The sequence below is a fragment of the Prionailurus bengalensis genome, chromosome D2 (assembly GCF_016509475.1).
Source record: "Prionailurus bengalensis isolate Pbe53 chromosome D2, Fcat_Pben_1.1_paternal_pri, whole genome shotgun sequence".
Taxonomy (NCBI): domain Eukaryota; kingdom Metazoa; phylum Chordata; class Mammalia; order Carnivora; family Felidae; genus Prionailurus; species Prionailurus bengalensis.
In genome coordinates this window covers 49880798-49887780 of record NC_057351.1, presented here as the reverse complement: position 1 = coordinate 49887780, position 6983 = coordinate 49880798, and the positions used below count along the sequence as shown (strand labels likewise).

General features: G+C 46.1%; 1 protein-coding gene across 1 annotated transcript in view; it reads left to right on the top strand.

Moving 5' to 3' along the window:
• Positions 1-368: 368 nt before the first annotated feature.
• Positions 369-6983, top strand: part of SLC16A12 (solute carrier family 16 member 12) — an 80328-nt gene continuing 73713 nt past the window's right edge. The window contains 1 exon segment of the mRNA XM_043596942.1: positions 369-476. The gene's annotated coding sequence lies outside the window, so the exon portion shown is untranslated.

The window sequence follows — 6983 nt, the reverse complement described above, 5'->3', positions numbered from 1 at the left end:
TGCTAAGGGTCACGGCGGACCCCGGGGAGGGTAGGGCAGTCCTGGAGCGAGCTGGCTCGGGACACAGCGGGCCGACCCGTTACATAACCGCCAGGCGTCCCTCCGCCCCCGCGCCCCTCACCCCGCGCCAAGCCGCGGCGCGCAGAGCGGGCGGCAGTGATAAACCCCTCTCGCCCGCCCGACAGAGTCCGCGGCGGAGCTGGCGCGGCGGGGGCTGAACCTGCCCGTGCGCTTCGGCACCCGGGCGCTGGGCTCTTCCCGGCCGCTCTCTTCTCCTCCTCCCGCGCTGCCCGCGGGGCCCCCGGCCCCAGCCCCGCCGGCGCCTCCGCCCCGAGCACTCCCCGCCCCTCCTCGGAAGCGCGGACCGTGGCGGCTGGGGCCCGGGACGGGGGCCACGGCGCAGGGACACGGCCGGGTGGGTGCGCCCCGGGGGCATGTCCGCGCGCCACGGCCCGGGATACAGCGGTCCACGCGAGGTGAGGACGCGGCGGGGCCGGGCGGAAGGGGGTTCGCGCGCCCTGGGCGGGCTGCGGGGCGCCGGGGTCGGCCCCGCTGGGCTGCACCAGGGGCACCCTCCCGCCGGCGGCTCTGGCGCCCGGAGCCCCCTCGGCTTTTCTTCTCCCAGCTCCCCGGCGGCGCGGGGCTCAGTTGACCCAGGCATCCTGCGCGGCGGGGCTCTCGGGCTGCGCTTGGTGGAGCTGGCGGAGGGCGCTCCGTCGGCTGCCGTGGCCCCCGCGCCCAGCCTCGCTCCGGGAGCCCCCACCCCAACCCGGGTCCCTCGGGACGCCTGCAGGGTTAGGAGGCGGACGTGTGCCCGCTCGTCGTGTCGGTGTCGGTGTCGGGCCAGCGCTCTGGCAGTTTCTGGGCAGGTGGCTGGAGAGGAAGCGGCTTTGATCTCCATCTCCTGTGCTTTCCAAAGGCGGACTGCCCGATATAATAGAGTTTCAGTGTCTTTTTTTAAATCTTCGTCTGTCTCGGGTAATAATATTTATTCCTCGTGGGCGGTGTACTAACAACACACCAGCCTCAGTTGATTGAATTTAATTTTTCAGCTGTTTCTTGTCCTCAAGGAAAGTAGTGCGGACTCAGGGTCAAGTGTTGGCAAGCACAATTTTAAAGCACGATCCCAGTAAAACCTGGGGCTATTTGGTTAGCCTTCTGTCTTCACAGCCCAGCTTTCTGACCATCTTATAACTTTTTTTTTTTTAATGTTGAGACGGATGGAACCTACTAGAACACTGGTTAAACCATTCCATTCTGATGGGCTCCTCATTTGTGCAACTTAACTTGTTTCTTGGCTGAGAGCGGGGTACTCTGAAGGCGCAGCCAGCTTAACCCAGGAAGAAAAGACTTCAGGCCTGACAAATTTAGAAATACACTGTCTCCATAGGTATCTGAGGTCCCTAGCTTTTAAAATCAACCGACCCTGCGGAGTTTGTCTCGCCCCTCCCCCCCCTCCCCCAATGTCACACCAGACTGGGCTAATGGTGTCTGACCCTTCCCAAGGTGCCCAATGTATGTTTGTTAAAGAAAACAAACGATTAAATAAGGAGTAATTAAGTGACTGGGATTTGCTCACCTAATCACAGGATCTTGGAAATTGCTAAGGGTTTTAGAGATCATCTCTTCAAACCCTTCTCCTTGCAGGCCCGGAAGCTCAGATTCTGGTGGTCAAGGATTGGCTAAACTCTTACTGGTAACTGGTGATGGAACCAAGCCCACAATCCAGGCTTTCTCCTTCCCACTTCCTTAGACTTTCAAAGCGTATTGCCACTAGGCATTTTGTTTTTTGTTTGTTTGTTTGTTTTGTTTTTTTAAATATTTATTTATTTTTGAGACGGGGAGAGACAGCATGAACGGGGGAGGGTCAGAGAGAGAGGGAGATACAGAATCCGAAACAGGCTCCAGGCTCTGAGCTGTCAGCACAGAGCCCAACGCGGGGCTTGAACTCAGGAACCGCGAGATCATGACCTGAGTCAAAGTTGGATGCTTAACCGACTGAGCCACCCAGGTGCCCCAACCGCTAGGCATTTTGAACTACAATGATAATACTGGAATCACTTATGATCATATCCTTTTCCTCTTCTTATTTATTTATTTTAACTGGTGTGATTTTGAAATAAACGAGAGGTTGATTTAGTCAAATTGTATTTGGAGTCCAATTTTAAAAAATGTGAACCCTTAATTTTAAATAATATTTACATTCTACCTGAACAACGATGAATATGCAGATATGTCCTAGGTGAACATCCAGAAAAGCAAAGCAATCAAAACAGGTGGACTGAATTTACCATTTCTCCCTGGAACGTCTTCTGATTCTCAGCTCCTGATGGCGACGATTGGTTAGAGGAAAAGGTGTAATGTATGATATTGGAGCCAACTTGAGGATCATTTGTGTGTTACAAGGAACACCACGACCATGTTGTAGAGCTGAGACGGGAACTTTAAGCTGACTTCTTTAGTGTTTTATGCATTGCACATTTTTTTATGTTTTTCAGTTTAGTTCAATTTAACAGATATTTACCTGCTGCATTATATAATGCCTACTATGTGCCTGGTGTATTCTGGGCATTTGGGATAGATCAGTGAACACAACAAAGAAAGTTGTTCCTGCGGAGCTCAAGTTACAATTCATTCATGAGAATTTTTTCCAGATTTTGTTTGGCAGCTAGAAGAGAATTTCAGGGGCACCTGGGTGGTTCAGTTGGTTGAGCATCTGACCATTGATCTCAGCTCAGGTCTTGGTCTCCAGGTCGTTGGTTCAGGCCCTGCATTGTGCTGGGTGTGGAGCCTACTTGAAAAAAAAAGAGAATTTCAGTTTTGCCTAAAGTAGGGAAATGGACATAAATGTTCCAGATTATCTTCCTTCCAATCCTATGATTCTGCTGATTTTATAATCACTGAAAAGAAAGAAGCGAATTCAGTGAAGTTACTTGGACTTCTATAAACCAATACCCTCCTATACACTCACGAAGAGCAAGTCCCACATTTGGTTATTTTATGGATGTTCATTCGGAGTCTCTTAAATTACATTATCTTTGGTGCAGGGATATCGCCGCCTTGGTGACATTAAACTTAAACATGGAAGGATTAGTTTTCTCAGTAGTGTTAGGGTACCCGTGTTAGTGTTACATACTGTAATTGTACTAGTTTGTAAGATGTAGCTTCTTATTTATTTATGAAGATGGTGTTCTGCTTTCATTTTTTCTCACTTTACATTTGTCTCCCATCCCCCTGACTATCCCATAGGCCACACAGTGTTGTGACTTCTTGGTAAATCTGTTACCAGGGAAGTTTTTATTCAGACATTCCAGTTTTAAGCATTTTCTAATTCTCTCACTTGCTTTTTCTTCAAAATGGCATGGTTTGCAAGCTTAGGCATGTTTATTGTTTTTAACAAAGGCTTATCAAAATGAACTTGGCAGTTTTTCAGTCGTATACAGCCAAAAAAAGTATTCAGTGCAGCTTTTGGAGCTGTTTATACATTCCTTAACTAACCAACTGCTTTGCTTTTAAAAATCGCTAATTTGGAAGCTATTTGCTTATGAGAGAACCTTTGTCGTATATCTCAAAACTCACCCCTTAAAGGGGTATAATAATTGAATTGAGAAAAACCAAATCCACATTTGATGTTGGGAGATTCCAAGTACAAAGATGTTCTCTCTGTCTGTTTCTAATTTGTTCTACATCAAAGGACTTCGGGAAGTGTCATTATCTAACAATGTCCTATTTGAAAGTGGTCTCTGTTAAACACTTGGAGGAGAGTCACGATTTCTGACGGCTGCTAGGCACCCAAGATGAGTTGATTTTCTTCATCCGCCCACCACTTCAGACACCCATCAGGTACCCGTCTCCTTTACCCCTTCTTTTACTCCACACTCATGAATGGGATGAGTTGCTGTAACCAGGTAGGAAGTTACACGCCATTAATTAATTATTTAATGTGCTCCTTCTTTACTTAATGAGTAAGTAATTAACACTTATCACTGCTACCCCCTCTGCATGCCATCCCCTCCATCCCCCCCCCCCCCAGTACTCCTGGGTAATGGAGTACTGACCCACACTAAAACAACACATTGGGTTAGCCAGTGCCCTCCTTCCCTCTGAAACACCTGTTGGTTGCTGCTCAGAGCACAGGGGCCACTATGGCAAATAGCTATCATCACAAGAAACTGGTGTACTTTGCTTTTATCAGCCCAGGTGTATGCTTACAGTGGCGTTTGCTCATAGTCCTGTTTATTCCAGCAGAACTTGCTAGTGTAATTTTGCAATTTAATGACGTGTCACATAAAGCGAAGAGATGGAAATGCCAAAGAATGCCTTTTCTATAAAAACTAAATTGATTGCCGTATAGGCGCATAAAAGTAAGTCATTTTTTTTTAAGTTTATTTATTTATTTTTGAGAGAGAGAAAGTGCAGGTGGGGGAGGAGCAGAGAGAGAGAGGGAAAGAGAGAGAATCCCAGGCAGGCTCCACACTGACAGTGACAATGCAGGGCTCGGATCCATGCACTGTGAGGTCGTGACCTGAGCCAGCGCTTAATCTGCTGAGCCACCCAGGTGTCCCAAAAGTAAGTTATTTTTAAAAACAGTATCAACACACGCTACAACACGGTTGAACCATGAAAACATTATGCTAAATGAGAGAAGCCAGACACAAAAGACCACATGTTGTACGATACGCCCACCATAGGCAAATCCATAGAAACAAAAAGTAGTTTCGTGGTTGCCGTGCTATGGGGGTGGGGAAAGTTGAGGGTGACTGGTGAGGGTTATATGGTTTCTTTTGGGGATGATGGCTTTGTTCTCGAATTAGATAATGGTGATGGCTTTGTAGTATGTGAGTGCACCGAACTGTAGCCTTTAAAATGATTAAAACAGTAAATTTTGTCTCAACCTCCTCCCCCAAAGATAATGAAGCTAAATAGAGAAAGAAAAGTCAGCAAACAGGCTGCTACTATTTAGGCATGGAACCGACAGCTATAAATGATTGGAAAACTATAATAAAGCAAATCCAGAAAGATTTTGCACTCAGGTTTTTCCACAAGTGACTTTAAGGTACAAGTGCTTTTAAGAAACAGAAGCAGGAAATCTGGGTGTGGTTTCACCAAGAAGGCAACCCAGAACTCCGGTCGTGACCTGATAGCTGAAGGTTAGTGAGTGATTTTGCTTGTATTTATGTGACTAATGTTGAAATACAATGTTTGAAATATGTCGTATCAACTTTTTGACTCTGCTTTTACTGACTTCTGACTGCCCCAGTTAAGAGAGATCTTAATTTTTCAGTTTCTTAGAGTACCCGTGTATCTTGAAAATAGCTCATCCCTCTGCTTCTGGAGAGAAATTCCATGTTTATAAGCCTCTCTTATGGATGTAATGTTAGCTACTCTGTGCCTCTCTTATGGATGTAATGTTAGTTACTTCCTGTTTATAAAGGGAACCTGAACCTAGTCTTCAAGCTTTAAATCCCCATAAAAGTCACTGTCTGTCTCCCCCCAAGATATCTTATGACTACTATATGTAAACAGAGTAGCCACATAAAATCTTAACCACCCCAATACTTAAACATTTGTTAACTTTATAATTTTTCAAATATTTCTGAGCGCAATCCACCATTTTCTGGTTTATTTAGCACATTACAGATTAAAGCTGTAATTACCTATCTGGGAGGCCAAGGGGTGTTATTTTTGTAATTTTACTTTTTTGGATGGGATACTTTCCACGGGAGTAAGCTCATATTTACCTACTGAAACCAGTCGTGTTTCTTGAAATAGTAATTTCATCGTTCTAAACTTGTGACTTCAAAACACCTGCATTCATAGCCCATGAAGGAACTGCCCCCCCCCAAAAAAACCCCCCAAAACAAACAAAACCCAAACCCACACTCACAACTAAGTTAGATCTGCTTGAAGGGAGAATAGAGAGTTATTTCTTCAGTCTGATGTTGGTCAACCAGACAACTAGCAAAAAGCAATCTTGACCATCATTATTAACGGGTCACGAATGCGGAAGCCCACTCACAGGCATCACTGCCATCAAAAAGAAGGTGTTTGTCCCAGGGGTACCTGGCTGGCTCAGTGGGTAGAGCACACGACTGTTGAACTTGGGGTCATGAGTTTGAGCCCCAAGTTGGGTGTAGAGATTACTTAAGGAAATTAAAAAGAAAAGTGGTTTGTCCAGGTTGAGGCCTGACTACTGAGTGATCAGTCACTTGATTCAAGACTATATCAATGGTTCTCAGCGCTAGCTTCACATTAGAATCACCTGGGAGGGAAGAACAGTATTTGTGCCAAGGACCCATCCTCAAAAATTCTGATTCACTAGGTCTGGGTTAGGGCCAGGGCACCAGTGGTTTTTCAGTCTCCCCTGGTGAACCTCCTGTGTAGGCAGGGTTGTGAACCTGATGTATATAATACTTAATAATTTTACACTTTTTCAGAACAACTTTTATTGAAACAAAGTATGATTTCTTTTAAAAAAAATTTTTTTTTCAACTTTTATTTATTTTTGGGACAGAGAGAGAGACAGAGCATGAACGGGGGAGGGGCAGAGAGAGAGGGAGACACAGAATCGGAAACAGGCTCCAGGCTCTGAGCCATCAGCCCAGAGCCCGACGCGGGGCTCGAACTCACGGACCGCGAGATCGCGACCTGGTTGAAGTCGGACACTCAACCAACTACGCCACCCAGGCGCCCCGATTTCTTAACATACTTGATGAAAATACTAAACATGAGACTTTTTTCTTCTTTTTAATTAGTACTACAATTTCTCTATATGGTACTCACTCAGTATATGGGAAGCTTTCCCAATGGTCGAATGAATTTTCACTGATTTTCCTCCTGTGGGAGGAATTCACTGAGCTTATGTCTGTACAATGTCAGAATAACCAAATCAAGGGGTGCCTGGGTGGCCAAGTCAGTTGAGCATGCAACTCTTGATTTTGGCTCAGGTCATGATCCCGGGGTTGTGAGATTGAGCCCTGCCT